Source organism: Cebus imitator, unplaced genomic scaffold, assembly GCF_001604975.1.
Source record: "Cebus imitator isolate Cc_AM_T3 unplaced genomic scaffold, Cebus_imitator-1.0 Scaffold529, whole genome shotgun sequence".
In the NCBI taxonomy this organism is placed as follows: domain Eukaryota; kingdom Metazoa; phylum Chordata; class Mammalia; order Primates; family Cebidae; genus Cebus; species Cebus imitator.
In genome coordinates, this window is record NW_016107844.1 from 85,814 (window position 1) to 102,733 (window position 16,920).

A 16,920-nucleotide genomic window follows, 5' to 3' on the forward strand; every position below is an offset into this window, starting at 1 on the left:
CCTCCTGGGTTCAGGCAATTCTCCTGCCTCAGCCTCCTGAGTAGCTGGGATTACAGGCACGTGCCACCATGCCCAGCTAATTTTTTGTATTTTTAGTAGAGACGGGGTTTCACCGTATTGACCAGGATGGTCTCGATCTCTTGACCTCGTGATCCACCTGCCTCGGCCTCCCAAAGTGCTGGGATTACAGGCGTGAGCCACCGCGCCCGGCCTTTTTTGTCTTTTCATAGAGATGGGGTTTCACCATGTTGGCCAGGCTGGTCTCGAACTCCTAACCTCACACGATTTGCCTGCCTCAGCCTCCCAAAGTGTATTATTTTTAATTTTATTTTGTTATTTAAAATAATCTTCTTAAATTGTTTACTTGCTGTGGATAAAGTGTCAGATTTTCAGTGTCTAGTGTAATGAAGATGAGGTCACCTCCCTCTGTTTGGAGCCTGCTTCCCTCTGGAACAGCCACCTGGAGGGCGACGTCCCGAGTGAGATCAGGCCCAAGGCCCTAGAGGGTGGCCCAGCTGCAACACGGGCGAGTCCCGGAGACAGGCCCCCGCCGGAGCATCACCTTACAGGTAGGGAGACTCTTCTTTTCCTGTTTTAAATTGCAGTAGGTTTTTAAAATCCTCATTGTCATTTCAAAGGTGGCATGAGGCAGCTGGGTCCCCAGGCCTGTGTCTTTCCTTTGTCTGCCTCGTGGACTATTTATTTCCCTTCTGTCTCCAGTGGCCACCCTTCAGGCCGGGACACCAGCAATGTTGTTACAGGTGTTGGCTCTCTCTGGCCTCGTTTGCTCTGGAAAGGATTCTGGTCAGATCAAATGGCCCTGTGGAAACTCAAGCTGAATTGTCTTCATTTTCTATCATTTTATTTTAACATCCCAGCAGTCCCAGCCTGTCAGGGTCTCCAATGGCATTCAGCCATTCATCAATTTAAAGCATAGCCATAAAGTGCTGGAAAGTGTCCAACGCCATAGAAGAAATCAGTTCTTTTCTTCTCATTTTTCTTTGAAGGCAGGAAAGACTCTGCTCATCTGGACGCAAGAGATGGTGACTTTTGAGTCAGTCAGGAACCTGCTTTTGGATAGTAATACTCAACATTTCATCCACAGGCCAAAACATTACCAGGTGCTACTACCAAACCAGTATTACAGGTAAGCTTTTTGATTTCACAGTAATTGTAGACCAGGTGCGGTGGCTCACACCTGTAATCCCAGTAATTCCTCAGAGGCAGAGGCGGGAGGATCACTTGAGCCTGGGAGTTCGAGACCAGCCTGAGAAACGTAGCAAGACCACACTTCATTTTAAAAAAAGAAAAAAGAAAAAAAGGCCAGGCACCATGACTCATGCCTGTAATCCAGCACTTTCAGAGGCCGAGGCAGTTGGATCACCTCAGATCAGGAGTTCGAGACCTGCCTTGTCAGCATGGCAAAACCCCGTCTCTACTAAAAATACAAAAAAAATAGGCGGGAGTGGGGGCATGCACCTGTAGTGCCAGCTGCTCGGGTGGCTGAGGCAGGAGAATCGCTTGAACCTGGGAGGCGGAGGTTTCAGTGAGCCGAGACCACGCCACTGCACTCCAGCCTGAGCAACAGAGCGAGACTCCATCTCTTAAAAAAAAAAAGAAAAGGAAAGGAAAAAACAATCGTTGTACATGTTTATTTATTTAACACATTTCTCATTTAATAATAACATTTATTACTTGACAGGACTTTTCTTATATTAACTCATATAATTCTCTCAATAACCCATTATATTACAGCCCATCTTACAGATGAGAAAATTGAGGCACCGAGAGAAGATTATAAATGTAACCTTGTAAATGGAAGGTTCTAAAAATTAGCTAGATTTAAGGATTCAATGAGCATTAAAATTCTATTAAGTAATTTTCCAGGAAGACCTAGTTTCACTCTCCGGAGTGGAAGGATTTTGTTCTAAGTTGGTCTCAGCTGCTTGTGGGGATTCACTGGAGTCCTTCATGGCTTAGCAGAAAACAGAAAAGAACGAAGAATGATATGCTCATTCCTTCTCTCACTAGTCTAGACCCAGCCATAGCAGGAAGATGAGACGATACAGCAGGGAGTACCCCACTAAAGTCCAGCGGAGGTGCCAGGGCCACCTGTGGAAAAGCCATTATTTGATAGAATGCCAGAGCCACCTATAAAATGCAGAGAGGAAAAATGCTGAGTCACAGCATACAACCCCCACTGTAGCCCACGTGAAAGGTACCCTGGGGCACCACTCCCTGGCCGACGAACATGTGAACAGGGCCCCACGGAGGTGTGCACTGTGGACTCCTGCCCCTTGGTGATCTCGGGGAAGTGCTCTGAGATCCTGCCGAGGGAGCTGGAAACAACTGCCTGGTACACAACCCAGACGTTTCTGCCCCAGCTTTAGTTTACGGCCGGTCTTCATGGTGATCCGTGTCTCCTCTGCAAGAGAAGTGCAAGACTGGCCAGCAGAAGCTTCCATTCTGCTGTGCGGGCTCTCCTAAAGAAATTGAGGAGCAAAATCCTTCCTTAGAACAATATCATCTGCATCTGCTGTTTCCCATTTCCATCCCCCGAGTGTTTCTCCTTGCATTGCTGTTCTTTTAAGAAAGTAAACATAAAAAGCGAAGGCACAGTCTCAGCCTCCTCTAAGCCAACCCTGCACAATGCTTTCTCACCCTACCTTCTCTGCATCTGAATGGGCCAACAAGACTTTTAGGGGCTTTACTTTCCATGGTTTTTGTGACTAATGACTAAATTAATAAATGGACCTTTCATACTCTATGTGCCCCCACAACCTCCGCTTCCTGCCCTGAAGCAGGAATTGCTTCTTGATCATTTTTTAATAAGGGGCCCCACATTTTTCATTTGTCCTAGGCCCTGGGCAAACTGGGTCACTGGTCCTGCTCACAGCTCCTGGTGCCACTCTGGGCCTCACCCCACACTCCTCCTACTCCATGGTTTGGGAGCAGAGAGGTTTGGCTCCCAATAGAACTTGGAGATTTAATTTCTGAAGTCTTTACATAATTTATTACTAGTTCCCTTTTTCTGAGGAAGAATCTTGGACAAGCGACATCCCTGGAAGGTACAAAGATCACTACCTCAGTTCCCCAGGGCTAGTTAGGAACAGCTCCAACCCTAAAATCTGAGGGAGGGGAACTGTTTTTTGTTTTGTTTTGTTTTTTAGGAGTGTGGGTGGTGGTGGAGGGGAGTAGTTATTTTGTAAAGTGGTCAAACTAAACGGTACCTAACAGATTGCCTTGATGGGAAAGCATTACTGTGGTCCTCCAGCACTGAAAGAAAGGTAAGCAGCTGTCATTTCCAGAAGGGAAAGAGCTCTAAGAGGCAGATGGCCCATTTTTCCTGTATCTAGCTTGGAAAGTACTGCCTGACGAGAAGGCATAATTCTTATGTCTATAGGAGACCTTGAGACAAGAAGCCTGGATGTGAGTGGCTGCCCTGGCAGGCAAACCGCCTCCAAGATAAAAGAGGAATTTGCAACTGATGCACTATTTTGAGGCCACAAGAGGTCAATCAGGGTGAGAATGCAGTGCATCAAAGCGTGTTGATGATGGAAGCCCAGAGAGGCCCGAAGTCAAGGACTCCCCAAGATAGGACTGTTCTCTCTGGCAAGCACAGTGGTGACATTTTAGACAAGCGATTTCATTTCTCTGGGCTTGGTTCCACATTTCTAAATGGCAATAACATCAGTACCAACCACATGGGGTTGTTGAGAAGAATAAATTAGTTTTTACATCAAAAGCAACTGCAACAGTGGCTGGCATGTTGTAAACACTCCAGAAGTCATGGTTATGATTCAGAGTACTATGAAGTGATGACTTCCTGACTAAATAGCAGGTACAGGTGAAGACTGAGTTCTCCAGATGAAGTCTGGAGCCACTTCCTTTTTAGCCTCGCCCACCAGATAGACCCCAGGCATTCCTAGTCCCCGCACACATTCTTTCCAGGTGGCATCCTAGATACTAGGAAGAAGAAAGACTAATATTTGGGCTGGGGGCTGGATGGAGGAAAAGGGCAGCACCTATGAAGTGTTCTTCCTTTAAAAAAAGAAAAGAAGAGGAAGAAGAGGAAGAAGAAGCAACGAGAAGAGGACTTCCAGTTTCCAACCCAGCAAAGAAGAAGCTTGGAATCCATCATGCTACCCTAACAAAAGGTAAGAGGCTGGGCTGGGCACATTGGCTCATGCCTGTAATCCCAGCACTTTGGGAGGCCAGGGCAGGCAGATCACTTGAGCCCAGGAGTTTGAGACCAGCCCAGGCAACATGGCAAAACTCTGTCTCTACAAAAAATACAAAAATTACCCAGGCATAATGACACATGCCAGGGGTCCCAGATACTCCTGAGGCTGAGGTGGGAGGGTTGCTTAAGCCTGGGAGGTAGAGGCTGCAGTCAGCTGAGATCATGCCACTGCACTCCAGCCTGGGTAATAGAGCCAGACTCTGTCAGGAAGGAAGGAAGGAGGGAGGGAGGGAGGGAAGGAAGGAAGGAAGGAGAGAAGAAAGGCTGGCTGAACATATTGAAAAAGCAACAGCTCTTCTTAGATCCATAAGAGAAGAGAGGTTACAGGGTAAACCACCACTCCCAAACTGAAGAGTCAGGCAGGTGAATACAGAGAATCACAACAGACCAGAGCAGAAACCCTACACTGTAAGTGACTAATTGCTGGAGGCTCAGTATGGCTAACTCTAAGAGTTAAAAACTCTAAGAAGATTATAAGGTCCAGCCCTACAGGGTCCAAGTGAGTCCCTCCCTGCTGGTGTGGAGACGAGAAATTAGAAATAAAGACACATGACGCAGAAACAGAAAAAACAGAGCTTGGGCCCACGGGTCCACTGCTACCCAAAGCGTGGAGATCAGCAGTGCCCCGAGTCCCTGGACACTCTGACTTTTACTGAGTACAAAGCAGGGGGAAGGGCAGGCAGGAAGAGGTGATGGTGGTCAGGGATAGGGTCACGTAAATCACGGGTCTTGGAGACAGGGGCCCAAGAGTTTGAAAAAGCAGAGGCGAGGGGAAAACCTAAGGCATCAGCACTTATTTCATTCTTGTCAAGAAATAACAAAGTCACTAAGATTTATGTTACTATTACTAATTCTTATCTTCTAAGGAAAAGAGGAACCAGGTGCAGAAGCAGAACTTGAAATTAGCCATGGAACGTGACCGCCAAATACTGCACCACAGAGACAGGTAAGTCCCCAGATGTCTGCGGGCCTCCCTGACAGCCGTCAGGCCCACCACAAGAGCTTGGAGAAGCGGAGTTTTCTCCTAACTCCTCCGGGAAGGAGACATCTTGGCCATCTTGGATGTCTCCTTCCCTAGCTGGCTAAGCATAGGGCGCTTTCACAGCGCTGGTACTGCCACACAGCCAAAGCGTCCTCCAGCAGCCCTTATGTGGGCGTGACAGAGGGCTTAGAGCATCTTGCCTTAGGGTCACCTCTTTTCCAATGTCACTTCAGTCCTGTGCTTCTTGACCTGAGACTTATTAGTAAAATCAAAGATTATATAATTACACACATGTATATATTTGTGATTACATATGAGTAGCTCTATGATTATATATAGGAATAACTATGTAACTATATTTCTAATTTGTTTCAAATTCTCTATTTATATGAGAACGTGCTGAGGCTTCAGACCCTTGCCTTGGCTCTTGTGGGGTTTTCTCCCTACAGAAGACCTAGTCATGGGGTTGGGAGAGTCCTACACATTTGTAAGTTTTACCCCCAAGAGCTTGACCTGGTGCTCACATTAAATATTGGAGAAAAATCCTCTCATGTCTCCAGTACAGGGAGGAGAAAAGGGCCATTTTGAAATACACCAAAACATTCTGTTCTTCTTAACAAGGTCTGCCCTTAAGAGAAACTATTTTACCAATGCTTAAACTACTGGGGCTTTATCAGTGCCTAACTGACCTGGAGGAAGGGAAATATACCCAACTGGATCTCACTCAAATCTTCGGGGGGGAGGGTGCCGAGAAGCAGGTGTAGAGTTCACAGTCCAGAGGCACAGGCTTCCCAAGAGATGGAGACCAAATCGTAGGACTGTGGAACAGTACTCCTCCCCCAATGCCCTACCACCACATCACCAAAGGCCCATTTACAACAGCTTCTTTTACCCAAGACACCATGCCTGGCTTTGAAGAAAAAGTTACAAGACATACTAAAAGGCAAAACAATGAAGCCCAAACAGACAGAGCAAGCATTTGAACCAGATTCAGGTATGACCGGGATGTTGAAATGATCAGACCTAGAATGTAAAACAGCTATGACTAGTATGCCAAGGGCTCTAATGGATAAAGTAAGCAGCATTCAAGAAGAGATAGGCAATGTGAGCAGAGAGATGGAAATTCTAAAAACTAAAAAGAAATGCTAGAGATAAAAAACACTGTAACAGAAGAGAAGAATCCCTTCAATGAGCTTATTAGTAGACTGGACATGGCTAAGAAAATAATCTCTGAGCTTGGGCACATTTCAATAGAAACCTTCAAAACTGAAAAANAAAAAAAAAAAAAAAAAAAAAAAAACAACAGAGAAAAGACTGAAATAAATAAAACAGACTATCCAAGAATTGCGGGACAACTACAAATGGTGTAAATGGGAATAAGGAAAGGAGAAGAATGAGAGAAAGGAAAAGAAGAAATATTTGAAAGAATAAAGACTGAGAATTTCCCTCAAATTAAGATCAGATACAAAACCACAGATTCCAGAAGCTCAGAGAACACAAAGCAGGATAAATGCCCAAAAAATACACCCAGGCATATTATATTCAAACTATAGAAAATCAAAGATAAAGAAAAAAAAATCTTGAAAGAAGGCAGAGGGAAGAAACAGCTTATCTACAGAAGAGCAAAGGTAAGAATACTATCTGACTTCTCTTCAGAAACAAAGCAACCAAGAAGAGAATGAACTAAAATACTTAAGGTGTTGAGAGAAAACAACCACCAACCTAGAATTCTGTACCCTGCAAAATTATCCTTCAAACAAGAAGGAGAAGTAAAGACCTCAGAAAAACAAAATTTGAGAAATTTTTTTTTTCCAATCCAACTGCCTTGCAAGAAACTTCAAAAGAAGTTATTTAGAAAGAAGAAAAATTATACAAATCAAAAACTGGGATTAGCATAAAGAAAGGAAGGGCATCAGAGAAGGAACGAGTGAAAGTAAAATAAAAACCTTTGTTTTTCTTATTCCCCCTTTATTTTTTGGAAATGGGGTCTCGCCCTGTTGTCCAGTCTGGAGTGCAGTGCTGCGATCTCTGCTCACTGCAGCCTCCGCCTCCCAGATTCAAGCAATTCTCCCATCTCAGCCTCCTGAGTAGGTGGGATTACGGTGGCATACCACTGTGCCTGGCTAATTTTTATATTTTTATTAGAGATGGGGTTTTGCCATGTTGGCCAGGCTGGTCTTGAACTCCTGACCTGAGGTGATCCACCTGCCTCGGCCTCCCAAAGTGCTGGAATTACAGACATGAGCCACTGCTCCTGGACTTGTTTCTTAGTCTTAATTGATCTGATAGATATCAGTATGTTCAAGATAATGATAGCAGCAATGTATTTAATCGTATATGCTGATGTATAGGTGAAATGAATGACAGCAATAATACCAGGGATGGAGGGGAGGAATTAAAATTATTTTATCTTAGGTTACTCCTACTACCCATAAGTGATATGGTATTGTTTGGGGTGTGTGTGTGTGTGTGTGTGTGTGTGTGTGTGTGTGTATGTGTCTGTGTGTGTGTTGGATTTTTTTGTTTTGTTTGAAATGGGGTCATACTGTGTCACTCAGGCTGTAGTGCAGTGACGCCATCGTGGCTCACTCCTGGGTTCAAGTGATTCTCCCACCTCGGCCTCCTAAATCACTGTGATGACAGACATAAGATACTGCACCCAGCTAGTATAGCGTTATTTGAAGTGGACTTGGGTTAGTTGTAAATGTGTATTGCAAACTCTAGGGCAACTTCTAAAAAAGTGAAAAAATAAAACTGATCTGCTTAGAAAGAAGAGGAAATGGAATAATAAAATGTTCAATTAAAACACAAAAGGAAGAAAAAGAGTAGAAGACAAAATAGGAACACAGAACCGGGACAACTAATAGAAAACAACCATAAATATGGTAATATTTATTCAATGACAGGAGTAATCACTTGGAATAGCAATGGCCTAAATGCACCCACTTTAAAAATAATTATTATTATCATTATTTTGAGACAGGGTCTCACTCTGTCACCCAGGCTGGAGTGTAGTGGGACAATCACGGCTCACTGCAGCCTCCACCTCCAAAGCCTAAGCAATTCTCCCGCTTCTGCCTCCAGAATACCTGGGACTACAGGTGTGCACCACTATGCCTGGCTAATTTTTTATTTTTCATAGAGATGAGGTCTCACTGTGGTCCCCAGGCTGGTCTTGAACTTCTGGATGCAAGCATTCCTCCTGCCTTAGCCTCTCAAAGTGCTGAGATTATAGGTGTAAGCCATCATGCCTGGCCTAAATGTACCCACTATAGGACAGAGATTGTCAAAGTGGGTTGAAAAACAAGACTTGATTACCTGTTGTCTACAAGAAACAAACTTTAAATATAAGGATCCATATAGATTTAAAGTAAATGTATAGAGAAAGATATAGCACAGTAACACTAATTAGGAAAGCAAGGATAGATGTATTCGTTTTGGATGGAGTAGACTTCACAGCAAGGAAAGTTATCAGGGATAAAGAGGGGCATTATATAATAATAAAGAGATCAATTCTTCCAGAAGAAATAACAATCCTTAATTTATGCTCCTAACGGAGCATCAAAATAGGTGAGGCAAAAAGCAATAGAACTGCAAGAAGAAGTAGATGAATCCACTCTTTTGGCTGGATATTTCAATATCCTTTTATCAAAAGTGGACAGATCCAGGAGGCAGAATATAAGTAAGAATATAGTTGAAGTCAATAACACAATCAATCAATTGGATATAATGGACGTCTGTAGGCTACTTCAACAACAGCAGAATAGACATTCTTCTCAAGGTCACATGGAAAGATCACTTGAGATCAGGAGTTTGCAACCAGCCTGGCCAGCATGGCAAAATCCCGTCTCCACTAAAAATGTACAAATTAGCCTGGCATGGTGGCATATGCATGTAATCCCAGCTACTCAGGGGGCTTGATGCAGGAGAATTACTTGAACCCAGGAGGCAGAGGTTGCAGTGAGCCAAAATCATGCCACTTTACTCCAGCCTGGGTCAGACTGAGACTCTGTCTCAAAAAGAAAAATAGGAAGTTCACCAAGATAGCATTCTGGGACATAAAGCTCACCTTAACAAATTTAAGTGAATAGAAATCACACAATGTCTGCTATTACATAATAGAATTAAACCAGAAATGAACAACAGAAAGATAGCTGGAAAATTCCCAAGTACTTGGAGATTAGACAATACACTTCTAAATAACACATGAATCAGAGAAGAAATATCGTACCATTGCATTGCACTCCAAACCTGGGTGACAAGAGTGAAACTTCGTCTCAAAAATAAAAAAGTAAAGAAAAAAGAAACCTGATTAAAAAATAGACAAAAACCTTAACAGACGCGGCAGCAAAGAAGGAAGGAAGGAAGGAAGGAAGGAAGGAAGAGAGGGAGAAAGTAAGAAAGAGAGAAAAGAAAGAAAAGAAGCTAATCTTAAAAAGCTACATACTTTACGATTCCAACTATATGGCAGTCTAGAAAAGGCAAAACTATGGAGACAGCAAAAAGACGAGTGGTTTCCAGGAGTTAGTGGGGAGGGAGTTATGAACGGTGGAGCACAGAGGAGTTGTAAGACAGGGAAACTACTCTGTATGATACTGTAATAGTGACACATGTCATTTTACATTCCTCCAAACCCATAAAACGGACAACCCCAAAAGTGAACCCTAATGTAAACTATGGACTCTGGGTGATAAGGATGTGTCAATACAGGGTTATCAATTGAAACAAATGTATTTAATACCACTCTGGTGGGGGATATTGTTCACGGGGAAGTCTATGCATCTGTTGAGGCAGGAGGCATATAGGAAAATGCTGTACCTTCTGCCCAATTTTGCTGTGAGCCTAAAACGACCATAAAAATTAGATTCTTTTTTTAGCTTGAATCTGGGCAGCCCTCTAAATATAACTACCATAAAAAAAAAAAAAAAAAAAAAAAAAAAAAAAAACCTAGAGGGCAGAGAAATTGTAACCCTATAAACAAACCATACAGGCGCATTCAGCAAAATCTGTACTGTGGTTAACTCCATAGGGCAAGTGACCCAGTTTCTTCAGAACAATAATAACAAATAAGCAAACAAAAATGCAAGGAAAAAACTGAAAGAGAAACCTGTCGATTAAAACAGTCTTAAGGGACCTATCCACCAATCACAATATGGGAACTTCTTTGGAATCTCAATTCAAATAAAGAAAACCAATTTTTCTTAATGCATAAGAAAATCTGGGAAATATGAATAATGACTGAATAGTCAATGATATTATGGAATTACTGAATTACTGTTAAAATATTTTAAGTGGCCTAATGATCTTATGGCTAAATGTTTTCTGGAGACTCTTGTCTTATCGAAATAGAAAATAAAGCCTGGGCGTGATGGCTCACTCCTGTAATCCCACCGCTTTGAGAGGCCAAGGTAGGAGAATTGCTTGAGGTCAGGAGTTCAAGACCAGCCTGGGCAACAGAGCAAGATTTCATCTCTACAAAAATTTAAAAAGGTAGCCAGGCATGATGGCACATGCCCATAGTCCCAGCTACGTGGGAGGCTGAGGTGGGAGGATCGCTTGAGCCAGGAGTTTGAGGCTGTAATGAGCTATGATGGTGCCACTGCACTCCAGCCAGGCACAGAGTGAGGCCAGCTCAAAAAATAAGTAAATAAATAGAAAATAAATTATATGTACATATGATGTCTGGGATTTGCTGTGGAATAATTCAGGGAGTGAAGGGGAGTGATGATGGCTATGAATTGGTAATTAATAAAGCTAGGTAATGGGAACGGCTGGAAATTTATTATAATATTCTTTTTACTCTCATACAGTTGAAGTATTCTACAGTGAAAGGACCAAAAAAAAAAAAAAAAGAAAAGAAAAGAAAACCCAGGAGTCTGTGAGTTTGAGAGAGGACTTCCTGAGGAAGGGTTCTGTCCAGATGTGACTGTTGCCATGGGAAGTTTTGGGGAAAGTTACTCAGCACTCATTGTCTCTATTTTCTCATCTGTAAAATGGGGATTGTATAACAGTGCATTCCTCCTAGCACTGCTGTGAATATTGAATGACTAAACATATGTAAATCAGATATAACAGGGCCTTGCACGCCATGGTAAGTGCCACGTAACATTTGCTATTAAAGCATATTAAACATCCTGAGTACCTCATTGCATCAGTGAAAACTAAATCTCTACAGAACCCCACAGCTCACAGATATCACCTTGGCTGAGCCTCATGATAGCCCTTGGAGATAAACCTTACTCTTACTGTCATTAGGCAGATAGAGAAACTGAGACACAGTCCATAGAGATGCAGCTAGTTGGTAGCCAAACCTGCACGAGGGTTGGGTCTCCTGACTCCATCCCAAGCCCTTTGGGAAGCACCAAAGCTGCCCTTTGGAGGATGAGTCAGAGGTTGAAATTAGATCCTTAGCTTCATGTGATCAAAAACTTTATTTCAGGCTGGGTGCAGTGGCTCACGCCTGTAATCCCAGCACTTTAGGAGGCGGAGGCTGGTAGATCACAAGGTCAGGAGTTCAAGACCAGCCTGGCCAACATGGTGAAACCCCATCTCTACTAAAAATACAAAAATTAGCCAGGCATGGTGGCAGGCACCTGTAATCCCAGCTACTGAGGAGGCAGAAGCAGGGAATTCCTTGAACCCGGGAGGGGAGGTTGCAGTGAGCCGATATCGCACGACTGCACTCCAGCCTGGGTGACAAAGCAAGACTCTGTCTCAAAAAAAAAAAAAACAACTTTATTTTGTCTCTTCACCTGTTGTGACCAGCACCTCCTCCCTGGGTAGGGGATGGTAACCAGACTCCAATGGAACAAATAGGTGTCTCCTAGTTCCCGTATGGGCAAGAAGATGGCACAGGGCATAGACAACCCTTCACCCTAGAGTTTGGCCCCAGTCAGGCCTCCCTCCTGTGGCCAAGGAGTTTGTCACAGCTAAACACTGGGTGGGCCTGAGAGTGGGGCTGCTGGTGGGGGCTAAGGAAATGAAACAGACAGGAGCCACTCCAAGGCTGTATCTCAGGATGGAGAATGGAGACCTCCTCCCACCTCCAGGGAGTCAAAATGCAAGTCAAGGATTTCAAAACTAGCCTACCACAAAGGGAGAGGTCCTTGGGCTACAATAGCATTGTTCTTGTTTGTAATTTCCTTCCCTGGAATAGGCTTAGGGGGCTCTGGGATAGTTGAATGTAAAATAAGAACAATGATGAAACCTGTGATTTGTTGAATGCTACCCATTGTGTGAAGCACAATGGACACTTCTTTTTTCTCACGCAGACATTCCTTATTCACAATATACTGTGGAGTAGGTATTTGTTTTTATTCAAACAACACAGAAGTTTAGAAAATAAGTCATGAAAGTCTGCCTCCACCATCACCATCACCATCATCAGACCTGCCCTCCAGAAGTAGCCATCGTTTACAATCCTTGTGTATACTTCCTGACATTTGTCTATATTTAATCAACATTACATATACACACCCACTCATGTGTGTGCATATGTATACCCATACACACAGTTTGTTTGTTTTTATAAAAATAGGATTATACCTGATTCAGCAACTTCCTTTTTTCATGTATCCAACTCTCCTCAATCCTACGCATATAAATATGTGAGACTATAAGGAAATCTGAAATAAGCAAAGATTACAGGGTTTCTCCAAGAGAAAACTATTTATTGTTGAGAGCGTACTCTCTGGATTATCTAATTCTAGACTTTGGGCTAATTTACTGCTCTGAAAGTTCAAGGGAACAGAGGACGCACAGTGACCCTGAATTGTGGACCGGCAAACGAGCTCCATCCACCCTCCCACACAGTGCAAAAGCCAGATCACCGCGGCCACTTGAACATCAACACTCCATAACTAGAAACACATCTGGTCTTTGGATTCTTCTTTGAATCAGTTGTAATGTCACTGGTTCACTCATTCATAATGATAATGTGCTCATTTTTATCTATTTCAGAATCATGAATTTTACCTTGTTTTAAAATGGTTTTTTTTAACAACAGGCATTACTTTCTCTTTGCTTAGATGGTGAAACCCAGACTTTGAAAGATTGAGCAAATTGCCCAGGGCAACATTATTGGTAAATAGCAGAGTTTGGATTCAGTCCTGCTTGTGTGAGTCAAAGGAACAGATACTGGGTATCTGCCAGGTACCAGACTAGACATTTAGGGTATGTTAATTTGTTTAACCCTCCTGCCAACCTATGACATACGTGTTAGCCCCACCCTTATAGAAAAGGCAGCTGTGTCCAGAGCGGTGGAGGACTGTGCCCCAGGATGTGAAAAAAGCCGGGTGCAGAGCAGCCTCCTCGGCTCCAAAGCTGAAGCTCCAAGCAGCTCTGTGGTGCTACCCTTTGTCCCTCCAGGCTCTCCTTTCCTTCCTCTGTTTGTCAGTAAACCAAAGCCACCACTGTTTGTCATTTGGATGATTATCAGTAAGATAACATTGCCCAGAAATTTTGGTTTTGAAAGGAGCCCCAAGCAATGTATGCATTTCCCAGGGGTGCCATTACAAAGTACCATAAATTGGGTGGCTTCAACAACAGACACGTGGGCTCTCACAGTGATGGAGGTGAGAAGGCCGAAGTCAGCATGCTGGCAGGGCTGTGCTTCCTTGGAAAGCTCTGGGAGAGAAGCCTTCCTTGCCTCTTCTAGTTTCTGGGGTTTGCTGGCAATCTCTGGCATTCCTTGGTTTACATACGCACCACTCCAGCCCTCCCCCTCCTGTGGCTTATCTGCTGTGTGTTCCTGTGCGTCTTCACATCATCTTCCTTCTGTGTCTGCTTGTCTCTGTGTTATAAAGAGACGCATATATATTATATTTAAAATTATATAAATAGAATTTCCCCTATTCTAAGGACACCAGTCATATTGAACTAAGGCCCATCTGATGACTTCATTTTAACTTGGTTAAATCTGCAAAGACCCTGTACCCAAATAAGGTCACATACGAGGGTTAGGACTTCAATGAATCCTTCAGAGGGTTGAGAGAGTAACACAGTTCAACCCATTGGAAAATCCTTCATGTTAGATGCTCTGGTGGTAATACACAGGTATCATTAGCATGGTGACGTGGAAAGGACTGCGGCGAAGAAACCCGTTGACCTGAAGCTGGCATTTCCCAAACTTATTTGAGCATGGGAGCTGCGGGGCGTTGTCGTGATGGTGTCGGGGTTTCAGCAGCGCTCTGTGGAGCACACTTGGGGAAACTCACATAAGTGGAGCATGACCTTGAAGCCAGGAAGGCCTAGGCTGGCATCGTGACTCTGCTAGTGACTGAATATGTGACCTTGGGCAATGAATTTTCCTCTCTGAGTCTCGATTCCCTCATTTGTACAACAGGAAGGAAAATTTCTAATCAATTACTTAGGGTATGTTCACTGCTAAAACAAACCCCCAACAGTATAATGACTGGGAAACAATAGGGTATAAGTTTATTTCTTGCTCAGGACAAGGCTGGGAACATGCTGTCTGGGCAGTCTGTCTCCACACAGTCACTCAAATCCCCAAGGTGGCAGATGCTCCGCCATTTCAAGTTTATAGCCTCGAAGGTCATGGTGGGGTGCCCACGCTCCATCCAGGAAGAAGGGGCGGTACTTGGAGACAGCTTTCTGGGAGGTTTCCAGAGGGCAGGCTCTGGAATGGAGCAACCCACTCCACTGCTCACTTTCCATTGGTCGGAACTCGATCCTAGGGCTGGACCTAATTATAAGGGAATTGGAAAATTGCAGCCATTTGCTTAGCAGAAACTCAACCCTAAAGGAAGGAGAAGTCCGCCCTTGGCCAGTGGACAGCTAGCCTTCTTTGCCACACATACTTCGCAGGTGTGTTCTGAGTATTAAATGAGGATTTTGGCACAGGCAGTGTCCTTAGTGTCACACACAACTAAATAGATGGCAACAGTGTGAAAATGGAAAAAAGAATATGAATGGGAAGCACCTTGAGGGATGAAACAGGAGACAGGCTCTGGTGTGCAATACAAGTGTGGGCCCCCGCCCCGCCCCTTTCTCACCCAGGCATCCTGGTGGCCCGGGTCTGCTGTGTGGTAGGAAGAGGGGAGCAAAGTCCTCAGGGTGTCATTCAACCCCAGCAGCTTCTTCCCCTGCTTCCTTTCCAGCCAGATGGAGAAGCTGCAGCTCCAGAGTCTTGACAGCCTCACAGCTTCCAAGGCAGTGGCCCCGCGGGGTGCAAACCCCACCTTCCTGCAGTGGCAGAGCCAGCTGAGAGGTGGGCAGCACGCCAGGCCCCCTCCGCAGCCCCTGGAGCACACACCAATTGCGGATGCTCCGGAGGCTCGGGGGAGGGAACGGAGTTTTCACCAGAACACCAGAGGCAGGGCCTCCCAGCAAAGGGCTCCAGATGCTGTGAAAACCTACAGCTTGTCCTCCTCCCGCCTTCCGCCTTCCCGGGTTACTCAGCCACAAAACACAGGCGAGAACCATCTCAAGACCTCCCCACTTTGGGGCTCCCAGCTAACTCATCGGTCTGCAAGGGACCAAAAGGGGTCAGTAGAGCAAGTCCCCTGCCTTCAAAGAATGCATGCATTCTTTTTTTTCCTTTTTTTTTTTTTTTTTTTTTGAGACAGTCTTGCTCTGTCACCCAGGCTGGAGTGCAGTGGCACTATCCTGGCTCACTGCAAACTCTGCCCCACACCCCGGGTGCAAGCGATCCTCCTGCCTCAGCCTCCTAAGTAGCTGGGATTATAGGCGCCCACCACCACGCCAGGCTAATTTTTGTATTTTTAGTAGAGATGGGTTTCACCATGTTGGCCAGGCTGGTCTCAAATTCCTGACCTCATGATCTGCCCACTTAAGCCTCCCCAAGTGCTAGGATTACAGGCGTGAGCCACCGCACCCCACCACATGCACTCTTTTTAAGTTTATATTAATTATTAAAACAACTGTACCTCAAATCATACCCCCAACCCCTCAGCATGAAAAAGCTCCAACAGACGTCTCCCCAGCAGCCCCTCCCGCCTTTCTCTGCATGTAGATTGGTTTTTCAGAGCTGCTGTCAATGTGGACATACAGCCCTGCTTTCCACGCTCCTCACTCTGCTTTGTATACACTTTCCCATGCATCTGGGTCAGCCTGGAGCTGAGTATTTCACAGGGCAGCAAAATATACAGAAGGCATATTTTGTTTTAGAATCTTAATACCCAGAACATCTGGGTAATACTCAAACAACTGGAGAGATTCTTGCTGATGCTGCAAGTCTCCAAATATGGTCCCCTTGCAGAGAGAAAATGTGGTATTTTACATCTGTACATATGCACATGGGTTTTCTCAAGCATGGTGGACTTCAGGGTGTGACAGTTAGTGATTTCTCCCCGGGAAGTGGCATGACCTGTAGGAGTTACTGTGGGCCACAGCTGCTGGTGAAGCCCAAATTATTTACTGGTTTTGATTCGTGCGCCGTTCCCTGTGTAAATTAAAATGTGACATTATTACACCCTCCGACAGCCCATTGGCGACCTTTAGCACTCTCCCCGCTCTGCAGCCATTATTCAGCATAATTTGACTGGTTTCAGGCAAGTCGAGAGGGTGGGAAGGGATGGGTGGGGGCAGGGGAAGGCAGAGTCCAAATTAGAAACAGATTGAAAGAGCATTTGCAGGGAATTAGGCATTGGGCCAGGCGCGCTTGCTGGCGGCATGTGGAGCCCCTCTTTAGGGACTGTTGACTCCTCCTAGGTTT

The 16,920-nt window shown here is 44.6% G+C and overlaps 1 long non-coding RNA gene across 1 annotated transcript in view; it reads right to left on the reverse strand.

Moving 5' to 3' along the window:
* Window positions 1-16,231, reverse strand: part of LOC108293281 — a 48,312-nt gene extending 32,081 nt beyond the window's left edge. The window contains exon 1 of the long non-coding RNA XR_001820622.2: window positions 16,133-16,231. This is a non-coding gene — a long non-coding RNA (uncharacterized LOC108293281). The remainder of the gene's footprint in view (window positions 1-16,132) is intronic.
* Window positions 16,232-16,920: the final 689 nt, after the last annotated feature.